The 9,861-nt window shown below is 36.0% G+C and overlaps 1 long non-coding RNA gene across 1 annotated transcript; it reads right to left on the bottom strand.

Annotated features, from left to right (window-relative positions):
- Window positions 1–2,645: 2,645 nt before the first annotated feature.
- LOC138725392 (uncharacterized) lies at window positions 2,646–9,677 on the bottom strand. Its single transcript, XR_011338231.1, has 3 exons — window positions 9,654–9,677; window positions 3,822–3,881; window positions 2,646–2,671 (listed from the first exon to the last, which is right to left on the bottom strand). It is a non-coding gene; the product is annotated as an uncharacterized lncRNA (long non-coding RNA).
- Between the last annotated feature and the right edge of the window lie 184 nt (window positions 9,678–9,861).

The following is a 9,861-nucleotide window of genomic DNA, read 5'->3' as shown; positions in this document are numbered from 1 at the left end:
TGAGGCCTTATTAGTCTAGAACATGGAAGTGTTCCACTTGTCAGTCAATAATTGATAGACTGCTCTGTTCCTGCTTTATCAGTTCAGATATCCACCTACAGATAAATGACAAATTGAATCATAAAATAGCTTCCACCAAATGTTAGCTGCCTTTTTTACTTTCCTCATGACAGATCACCCATCAAAGTCTGCTGTCTTGGTTTTCAAAATCATTAGTGTAATTATTTATTTTTAGTTTAACAGTGACACATTCTGTAGAGAGGATAAAAAAAAGTTACCTGGATATACATGAATGCACAACATGCTATTGTGGAATTAATTGTAATACATTATTAGACAAAAGCAAACAAAGACATTTTTTTTCTAATTGCATAATTTAAGCAACTTATTATGTACTGCATTGCTAACCTATTCAAGATAGAAATAAAGCTACTTTGGCTCATGCTGTTAATTTCAGTCTTGCAAAGAAAGCAAAACCAGCAAAATTATTTAATAGTAAAACTACCCAGCTCACAAAAGTTCTTCAGCTGCCACATCTCAAAATAGGGGTATTTACATCAACTGTATAATATGTTTCAGAGACCTAAAAACATTTCTTAGAAAAATCCAAACTCCAATGGCCTCTAACAGTAAATCTAGCTTAAAATGTCTTGAATTAGGTTTAATAGTTTAAGACCTAAAATTTTGTCAAGGATTCTCTATCTAGTTGGAGCTGTTCTCTGGAAACACAGTATTACTGCTACCACTGTTGTAGACATGAGTATACTAGAGACTAAAAAAAGCACTGACTAGCAAACTCTTAGATGTTGCCTATTTTTTTAAAAGCAATTTAGGCATTTCAGACCTGAAGCCTAACTGACTTTTCAGTAGGACCTAAGCTTTTAAAGACCTACCTTATTCCTGAAAAGTAAACCTAGATCCCAAAACTTTTACTTACCAGCATCTACACAAGGTATTTCATTTGAAGACAACTAATGTTCCCCTCTCAGTTCTCCAGCTGCAGGAAACTGACCTCTCCCCCCCTACTTAAGACCTCAGCCACTAAGATGAAGGTGGCAAGTACAAACAAAATCAGGAGAGCTGACACAAGACACCTGTTCAGCAAGAAAATCTTTTATTGGCAAGACAGTCTCCTCTGATTTTAAACAGCTGAGTACTGAAGCCTGCATTACTGCCTTTATCCCCTTCACATGGTGGAAGAGCTTGGGCAGGAACCAAACGAATTAAGCTTGGTGGAGCTAGAAACTTGGTCTACAAGAATAGTCCCAAAATGCAATCAAACTTGCACAGTGAATAGCTCTCACTAGATCAAATAAATTAAGGAATGAAGTGGAAAGAGTGAAAAACAGTAGCCTTGTACAACTGCTTCAAAACCAAAAGTGGATACATACAAGGTAGCAGAGTAGTCTGACAATGAACCTGCGAATAGATGCTTCCCTACTTTTGTACTAGCTGTGGACTCTGTTAAGGAACTGCGTGTCTAACAGAATAGCAAGAAGTGTAATATGCCTGACCACGGAGAGCCAGACCAGCTCACACTAGTGCTAGCTATCAGCTGGTAAGTGACGTTACACAGAAGGCATGAGGTTCACACAACTGTTATGTTTGTAACAAGAGGAATTGATAGGCTTCCATCTGTTGCTCTACGTAGACATGCTGAATAGGATTTATAGAACTACTGTTCTGAGAGAATAATACTTAATATCCACTTCATAAGATTCCGTAGGATTACACAAAGCATAAATTTATGGGGATATACGTTTGACTGATTTTATATATTACTTACTAGGTGTTAGTGTGGGTGTTTATACATATATATATATATATAGTACTACATAGTAGTACTTTTCCTTGGTATTATTGCATGAAAGCACAAAAAAAGCTCAGGTTCTCTCAATCTTCAACTTCACTACAAAGTCCCAGAGACTCAAATGTAGAACCAAAGGCTAGATATTAAGGAATCCTACATTTCAGTAACCAGACAGGTGTTATATACTCCATAACCCTCACCAAAGTAGCCTTAACATTATTTTCCTATTTTCTTAGTATTGTAGTGATAACTTACCAAAAAATCTTATAACTGTTGGATTTCACTTTTGTCATCAAGATTCTTGTCAGTGCTGTAAAACAGAATAAATAATGTCACATGCCATTCTGAATACTTCATTTATGTTCTGGTCTTTAAAATGGAAGATTAAACATAGACTTGAAAGTATCCTTATATGTTATAAGGATACTTAAAGTATCCTTATATATCCTATAATTAAATATCTATCAATATTTCTATGACAATCATCTACTACCCTGACTTTATGAAGCATTAGGACTTACCTCACATTTGAGTAAAACTTGTTCACTACTTGATCTAACTACAATTGGTTATGTCTACTCATCTTACCAATTCTAGAACTGAAAAGAGATAGTGGTCTTTTTCTCATTTCTTCTCATTTTTACCATTTTGAACCAGCCCTGTAAACTACATGTACGCATATACTAGCACTTTTAATTAAACTTACCCACAACCACTCTCTGGCAAAAATTGGAAATGGCTTATAAGTGTCTGGATTCGTGCTGCTAGACTTTCTCAGCTCCCAAAATAGGATACTCGCATGTAGATTTCTTATTGGGAACATACTCAAACTCACGCCAACTTCCATAACATGCCTGAGAACTGGGAGAGAGGGAGTTTGTCTAGTGCAAAACATGATAAGTACTGTTCTAACAAATTAACAGCGAAGTTCCAGTGCCGAGAAACATTTTCTGAAACTGTTTAATTTACTAACATAAATGGAAAAGCAGGTGAAATCCTTTCTGTCTGGTGATTCTGAAGAAATGATCCTCCTTCATCTAGAGAAGCATCTAATGAATAAGTGCTGCTCAGAAGCTGAAATGTGCCTTAACAAAAACCCGTGCTTCAGTACTGATGACTGCAGATGAAGTGCCTTCCTTCATTAGGGGTGTCTAGATCCAGGGATCAGCTTAGTATTGTCCTTTTTGCCTTCCTCCCTGAAGAGTTTCTGCTTTTTTCATTGATCCAATCCCACTTTTACATCCTATTCCACTGCTATAGCTCTTTGATTATCTCGCTGACTAAGAGCAATTTCTGATTTCAGTAATGGAAACGCAACCACGTATTGTAGCAGAGGTTTTCATTAAATTGAACTTTTAGTTATTAAGCTATACAGAAAAAAAGAAAGAGAGAGCGCGCTTACAAGTTAAAACAGAGATGGAGCAACTTTTTCTAATTGTCAGCCTGACATTATATAACATTTCCCTACAAACAGGTACAAAACAGCTGCTAATGTACAGGAATTCCTCCTTGTCAGTCTGGCACGTCTATTTCTAGTGGACTGCAAATCTCAGCATATGCGATTTACAAGCCTGAATATGCCTGAGGTGCGACTGCAATGAGGGAGAAGGTGGCTTTCATAACATAGTTCTTGTAAATTCAAAGGTTTGCGGTTTTTTTTTCCTTTTATTGCTTGATAAAGCATTGTTTAGAGGGAAAATATCCATATATGTGACTATGCCTTTCCCATTTTTGCGGGCTTTCTCACTGTTTAATTGACTTTATTGTGGGAGTCAATTAAAAACAAAACAAAACACAAAACCTAAGAAAAAGACAGGAAAACATCAAACTTTAAAGCTTAGCAGAAATAACAGATAATTTTTTCCCCATCCAACTCTGGTTATGGATTAAATATACCACAGTAATTTTAATTTCCTTATACTTTTTTAATTTAGACTTAATCTTAGGAAGAGAACTTATTTGAAAGAAGACAGAAACCTCAAAACACAGGAAACAAAAACTGAAGCCTCACCTGTACAAGAAACATGCGTGCTCGTGTCAATCTGTGAGCATTTAGTAGCACAGCATCCTTCTGGCAGACGTGAAAAAAAGCAGACAAAACAGATCATGTGTGCTGAACCCATATAGTAATGTCAAGGAGCAGATTCAGAACTCCCAGAAAAATCAGGTGACAGAAACAAAGACAAGAATTGGTAGAATTCTTCAATGAAATTACTAGCTAGAGGAAGAAATATCTATGCCAAATCTCTATAAATGTATCAGCCATAGAGGAGGTAACAAACAAGCAATGGAAAACCACAAATCTAGCTTGATTTTGTTGTACTAAAGCTACTTCTTTGCTCCTTCAGACTATAAAACATCTATATACATATGAACTATAAACTATAAATCACAAGATTTTTTATATTGGGATAAAGGAGTATTTTGCCATGCAGTACTGAATTTATTCTGAATTCTTCAGGGCAATTGCAAAGCAAATATGCATAGCAAAAGACAGACAGGCAAACCATATGTTACAGCAGCAGCAGCCGCTGTGAAGGGGCGGATAAATGTATTAATCACTGAAGTATAGCTCAATTAAAAAGACTTTTATAAACCATAAAAGATCATATTACAATACAGAGCATGATTTCTTGATCTCTGAGCAGACTGTGCTACTAGTGTTGTATTAGAACTGCATATGAATGTCTTCAATATGAATGGAGGAACCAGGCAGATACTGGCATAAAACAGAAGGCAGTAGTTACAACAGCAGTATTTTTAATAACATTTCTCCGCTCCTTATTTATATGTACTTACATTTCTCTGCTCCTTATTTAAATGTACTTTGTATTTTCCAAAATATATTATTTTCTGCATTCTTTTAATACCTTGACCAGGCAGCTGTGAGGAGTAGTACATCTAAAAATAAAATGAAATATTTTGCAGCTGCAGCAATTGGTCTAAAAAAAATTTAGTACCTCTCTGCTCAGACCTTATCTCATGGGAAATATTTTGCCTGCTTCTTTCATGTAGCTAATGAGAGTCATGATTTTGGTGTTAAAGTACAGTTGCAGTTTTAGGATCCCTAATAGCACTATGGCCTGTGTTTGACAGACAGGAGGGTTGATTTAGAAATAAAAGTTAATCTGAACAAAAGTACTTTGTTGTCTTTAATGAGGAAAAATGATAGGAACACGGCAGCATAACAGGAAAACAAATTATTTTGGAAGCTGACATTTCATTTATAATAGTGTACAATTATATTAGTTGAGTGAAGTGGCTCTTTACTTCTGTGTTCTTCTTACAAAGCAGAGATTATGGTGATCCACAATGTATTATAAGGAACAGAAGTGAAGAAAGAAGATCAGGCTTAAAAAGGATTTAGTTTGGCATAGCAGCAGGTACTCAGGAATGCAAGGTGAGTTCAGGTTGTTTGCACATAAAACCAGTAGATCTTCAAGACCTCTAATACTGGCTTTTTAGCACATTCACTGTTGAACTTTCATGTCCTAAGCCTACTGATAGAGAAGGTAAGGAAATATGCCCGATAGCAGATATTCCGGTTACACCCATTCTTTCAGGCCTCCAACCTGTGTTAGATTTTTCATGAATTCTCTGTTAAGCAGGACATTAGGGCATCCAGAGGAATCTTTGTTTCAGGTCCTCAGACACTGCTCCCATCTCTTTACATACCAGCCACTGTAGTTGCACTATACTACAGGTTTTCTTTTTGTTGCCAAATTACATTCTTTACTTTGGACATTTTCCTTTCTTTAGAAGCTGCAGGTTGTTGATTTTTCGTAGTCCTCTTCTTACTCCCAATCTATTTGATAAACACAATGCAGCAGCAAAGGCAGCCCTGGAATTGATGTTATTTGCCAGTTTACCTCCTGGTGCAATGAAGACAGCAGGAGTATAAAAGCACAAAACAATGCCTTTTAAAGAAGAGTAATTTTCTTAAATATTGAGAAGTGATTCTCTTAAGATAATACTTGCAATCAGCACCCAGCATGTGCAGCAGCCAAGTTCTGGAAGACAAAATTGGCTGCTTCAGAGAGTTCAGCATAAAGCAGACGGTTGGGGGACTGCAGTTCTCCTACACTAAGTTATTAAAAGACAAATTCTGTATGGTACTGAAGCTCAAACTGAGGTGTTCTAAAATCACATAGTTCTTATATAAAACAGAAAATAGTTAAGATCTGCATGTTGCTATTTGAAATTTAAGCTGTGGTCACCAAACCCATGCATGTTAATTAGCATGTATCTTAGAGATGATTTTTGCAGATCAGCTTGGAAAGCAGAACACTTTGAGAGGCATAGAAATTACTAAGATGCACGCAAGTAGAACGAAAACTAAGAAAGAAATGAACGAGAGAGGTGGGGGAAAGACCAAAATATAGTACTGCAATAATTAGAATTTTTACTTGTAGAAGAAAAAAAAACATATTGCCATGGAATTGTGGTTGCAGTCATGAAATAGGTACTAGAAAAACCAGTGAAAGCTGAGTTAGTCATGAAGTACTCTTTATTAGTCCAATTCCAGCAATGGCCAGCACTACGTACGGAGATGTTCCCTATGCTGATCATTTCTGGAAGCCAGTTTTTCATGTAATTTAGAGTACAGTATTATCCCTGAGATTGCTATTTACTTATTATAGTAGAACCCAAGGTGGACCACAATCCCCAAGGCTGCATATTTCCTGTGCTCAAAAACTAGATTAACTGTTTCTAGCTATTCTAATGCTACCAGAGCTGTTTGTTGTTACAGAAACTGAAGTTTTATCAATTTAAAATTCTGATTCTCTCAACATTTTGTTCCCTCTTTTCATAAGACACATTCTTCTTATGCTCAGATTTGAAGGGTAGCTATGAAAAAAAAATTAAATTGTCTGAAACACATCCATTTTTATATACCATTGTAGATTTTTGTTATAAAAAATAGACTAAGCGAATTCCAGCCATTAATTTATCAAAAGGAGTAGCTTTTGGTGGAAGTGATAGTGCTGGAAGTGCTGTGCTGAATGTAGATTGTTAGTGGGGAATAAATGTGCTTCACATACAGCCCACTGGAAATTAACTTCACATGTCATTCAGATTAGATGAATAACATGGGTGGAGATTGCTTATTGAAGAAATAAATTAAGATTTTGCTCTGGAATTAACATGCTCAAATGAAGTGAAAAACACATTAACACTTCATTTACTATGCAAAAAATTGTGTATTTTTTATAAGTGGAGCTCTTTTAAGAAAATAATAAGCTTCATCGTGCCAGTGAATGGGAATAAATTCATTTATTCTTAAAAAGATAGATTCTAAGTATTTAGCTTTTTTTTTTCTGAAGTTGTAGTCTCTTTTCCAGTTGAATTTTCTTTTAAGGTGTTCAAACCATATTCTTCTGACTTCTGACAGCGGGATCAGCTGGGAAGTAGCTACTTCTCTGGAGGAACTGCTTCTTCGCATAAGGTGCTGTGACGCTGCAGTTGGGTTTTATGCAGTCTCTTCTCAGTCTCCCAGCATTGGCATTAGCTGGTCTTCACTGCCTGATCTATATTTTAATTCGTGCTTTATAGGACCTTTCTAGAGCTCATCTTGGTTATCAGGAAAAAAAATCTCTGCCACAATGACAGGAATAAGGGCATAATCTGTTACGTATTACGTTAGAAGCAATGTTAGGCTTAGCATATGCCTTCTCTCCATCTACTCAATGATCTGCCAATTTATATATGGTGCTGCACAACCTTTTTTTCCATTATGACACCATAGCTATTTGAATGGTTATGCGGTGAACATCAAGAAAGGGATCCACTGAAAATTACTCCCACTTTTGTCCTCCCTTTTTCCCTACACAGAATTTTTAGTCAGATCAGTTCTCAGTCCAGCTCGACAGGTGACAGCATGAAATGCTTGTTCTGGCACACAGAAAAGAACAGCAGTGAATGAAAGGGTAACATCTCCACTGAATCTTTTAACATAGCCGAGGAGCTTCTTTCTTTCACCACGGTGAAAAATGCTGGCTAAGTTGTATGAGAAAGCTTGTCATGTTTAATAGCATCAGTCTACAGTCTTTCTAGTTGAAAGTTCAGATACTAGAAACTAGAACATTAAGAAAAAGGTGCTATTTCAGAGTGTAGATTCATGTAACAACCATATTGCCCTCTGCTGCTCTACTCATATAATCATAATTTTTACAAATACACTAAGTATACTTCTGAGCTATTTTTAAATTTCCTTATTTCTTTGTTTACATTCCCAACCTGTTCATGAGTCATAATTTGAATGAGTATATATCTAAATTACTGTTTATTTTAAATATATATCTCTCTAGGAAAAAGGAAAAATTCTTATCTGGAAGTGCTGTCATGCATTCAACTGGATAAATTAACAATATACTGTGGAAGAGCACTGTTAAACCTAAAACGAGTGTTTGTGTAATTGCAGTCATAAGTCCTTAAATATGCAGGGAAAAGAGGGTCTCTGAGAGAAGTAAATCCATTGCTCTTATCTGACTTCTGTGATAATATTCAAGATGGTACTGAATAAAAAAAAAAAAAATTAACTGGGAGTGATAAATTTTCTTTTTTTTTCCCCTTCTGTACAAATCCAGTTTGCAACAAGTTAAAGACTCAGCAAAGACTATACAGCCTGTATATACAGTAACAATTAGACATTTGGCTTTGTCATCTGAGGAAAAATAAAATCTATTTATTGATTAGCCTGAGTCTTGTATTTTCAGCAGTATTATCATTCTGTTCACTCAGATGCCAGTTGTTTCCAGCCATCCTTCAGATAATCTATTATTATTCAGAAGTGATGTGTCCTAAGGACAGTAGAGCACAATCACGTTTTTTCCTTATCTGTAACGTGCTAAGCATTATGTGCCAGAATTTAGCAACCCAATAACAAAAACAGCCTCTTACTTATAGCAGGGGTCCTATTACCAAGGGATTGTATCAGTAGGTCTCACAGCTTCTGTTGCATTCAGCCTACTGGTGGTTTGGTTTGTAAATACAAACACTGCCACAAATTCAGAACATTTTCAATCTAAACGGGGATAAAGTATGACAGATGGATGCAGAACACAGATGGAAGGAGGGAGTAGAAAGTCTTGCCACAATCCATATCACACTTATTATGAAGGAAAAAAATAGCTCTATTTCTGAAGCACCCATACAATATTTTTTGAGCTTGGAGCTCTCAGAAATCAGTTGCTGATGAATTGCTCAGCAGCTTCTGCCCTTCAGGCAGTCAACTGTCCCACTGTCCCTATTTTTATCCTTTTGTTTTTATTTTTCACCCATGACAGTTCTAAGTGTCACAGACATCATCTTCTTTTCATTCACCAAACCAAGACTCAAATGTGTAACATTTTATGATCTCTGTGACCTTTCAAGCAGTTAAAAAGTTTACTTTAATTCCATGGTGATGTTATTTGGCTTGTTCCAACTTTGCAAGTATACAAAGGTCATTCAATAAGATCTTAGATGCTCTAAGTTGTTAAATTCCTTACCTTGAAAGAAGAAAACACAATAACTAACTCCTTTTTTAGGAAAGAAGAAATGGAAGTGAAAAAAACAACATACAGCCAACAGGTGATAACCCCTTCTATACAGAAGCTGTCAGGGGGTACATCTGTTCAGCAAGGCCTGGGTTAGGAATCCCTTTCCAAATATCTGTTGTGCAAAGCTTCAATACTTCAAGTTCCCATCTTGGTTAAAGCATTTATGAAATTTTATATTTCATATACACAAAGTACAATGTAGCCTTTGCGATACTATTATTTTCAATATTTTGCTTCCCCTGAGAGTGAAAAAGAGGAATAATTTACCTTGCTAAAATTAAAAAGAAAATGGAAAAGCTCACCTCCTTCAATTTTCCAAAAGTCACGTTACACAACACCATGTAGCCATAGAGATGAGATGAAACTGCATTTTTCTGTGTTACTGGAAACAAGAGCAATGCACATGGTATGAGAGATGCCACTTAAAGCATAATCTAACATATCAGAAGGAAAATCTTATCAAATGGTTTAAGATTACTGCCCTATGGAAATTGCAAATGGAAAAGCAAA

The sequence above is a fragment of the Phaenicophaeus curvirostris genome, chromosome 11 (genome assembly GCF_032191515.1).
Source record: "Phaenicophaeus curvirostris isolate KB17595 chromosome 11, BPBGC_Pcur_1.0, whole genome shotgun sequence".
In the NCBI taxonomy this organism is placed as follows: domain Eukaryota; kingdom Metazoa; phylum Chordata; class Aves; order Cuculiformes; family Cuculidae; genus Phaenicophaeus; species Phaenicophaeus curvirostris.
Note: the sequence above shows the minus strand (reverse complement) of the source record. Positions and strands in the feature narration are given on the sequence as shown.